The 2500-nt window shown below is 49.4% G+C and overlaps 1 protein-coding gene across 1 annotated transcript in view; it reads left to right on the forward strand.

Moving 5' to 3' along the window:
* LOC125033354 (zinc finger protein-like 1) overlaps window positions 1–2500 on the forward strand; it is a 22184-nt gene that overhangs the window by 11227 nt on the left and 8457 nt on the right. The window lies entirely within an intron of this gene.

Consider the following 2500-nt stretch of genomic DNA (forward strand, 5'->3'; position numbering starts at 1 on the left):
ATTGCTGTGGGCTTGCTTTGGAGTGCAAAGTCATGTATCATTTATTCAGGGTGGCAGCTTTTGAAAATAGGATGGTTATCTGTTTTGGTCTGTGTGTGTGGTCTATTACTGCAGACTGTGACCAATAGCACAGGGTGTATTATAGAAAACTGAACAATACAAGAATATAAAAAAAATACATAACACTATGCTACTTATTACTATTGTTACTGCACTGAGTTGTAACTACCAACAGCTATAATATGGAGTTTGCTCATGGAAAACAGCATAATAAATGACAACTATAGGATCCTGAAAAAAAAGTAAAACACACACACACACACACACACACACACACACACACACACACACACACACACACACACACACACACACACACACAGACCACAAGACCACACAGACTACACAGACTACACAGACTACACAGACCACACAGACCACATATACCACACAGACCACACAGACCACACAGACCACACAGACCACACACACACACAGACCACACACACACACAGACCACACACACACACACACAGACCACACACACACAGACCACACACACACACAGACCACACACACACACACACAGACCACACACACACAGACCACACACACACACAGACCACACACACACACAGACCACACACACACACAGACCACACACACACACACACACACACACACACACACACACACACACACACACACACACACACACACACACACAGACCACACACAGACCACACACACACACACAGACCACACACACACAGACCACACACACACACACACAGACCACACACACACACACACAGACCACACACACACACACAGACCACACACACACACACAGACCACACACACACACACAGACCACACACACACACACACAGACCACACACACACACACACACACAGACCACACACACACACACACACAGACCACACACACACACACACACACAGACCACACACACACACACACACACACACACACACACACACACACACACACACACACACACACACACACACACACACACACACACACACACACACACACACACACACACAGACCACACACACACACACAGACCACACACACACACACAGACCACACACACACACAGACCACACACACACACACACAGACCACACACACACACACACACACACACACACACACAGACACACACACACACAGACCACACACACACACACACGACACACACACACACACACAGACACACCACACACACACAGACCACACACACACAGACCACACACACACACAGACCACACACACACACAGACCACACACACACACAGACCACACACACACAGACCACACACACACACACAGACCACACACACACACAGACCACACACACACACACAGACCACACACACACACACACACACACACACACACACACACACACACACACACACACACACACACACACACACACACACACACACACACACACACACACACACACACACACACACACACACACACACACACACACACACACACACACACACACACACACACACACACACACACACACACACAGACCACACACACACACACACACAGACCACACACACACACACACAGACAGTCCACGCACAAACCACACACAGACAGTCCACGCACAAACCACACACAGACAGTCCACGCACAAACCACACACAGACAGTCCACGCACAAACCACACACAGACAGTCCACGCACAAACCACACACAGACAGTCCACGCACAAACCACACACAGACAGTCCACACACAAACCACACACAGACAGTCCACACACAAACCACACACAGACAGTCCACACACAAACCACACACAGACAGACCACACACAAACCACACACAGACAGTCCACACACAAACCACACACAGACAGTCCACACACAAACCACACACAGACAGTCCACACACAAACCACACACAGACAGTCCACACACAAACCACACACACAAACACAGACCACACACACACACAAACACAGACCACACACACACAAACACAGACCACACACACACAAACACAGACCACACACAGACCACACAGACACACACACAGACCACACAGACACACACACAGACCACACAGACACACACACAGACCACACAGACACACACACAGACCACACAGACACACACAGACACACACAGACCACACAGACACACACAGACCACACAGACACACACACAGACCACACAGACACACACACAGACCACACAGACACACACACAGACCACACAGACACACACACACAGACCCCACAGACACACACACAGACCCCACAAACACACACACAGACCCCACAAACACACACACAGACCCCAAAAACACACACACAGACCCCAAAAACACACACACAGACCCCAAAAACACACACACACAGACCACACACACACACACACACACAGACCACACACACACACACACACACAGACCACACACACACACACACACACACACACACA

This window comes from Penaeus chinensis, chromosome 2 (genome assembly GCF_019202785.1).
Source record: "Penaeus chinensis breed Huanghai No. 1 chromosome 2, ASM1920278v2, whole genome shotgun sequence".
Classification (NCBI taxonomy): Eukaryota; Metazoa; Arthropoda; class Malacostraca; order Decapoda; family Penaeidae; genus Penaeus; species Penaeus chinensis.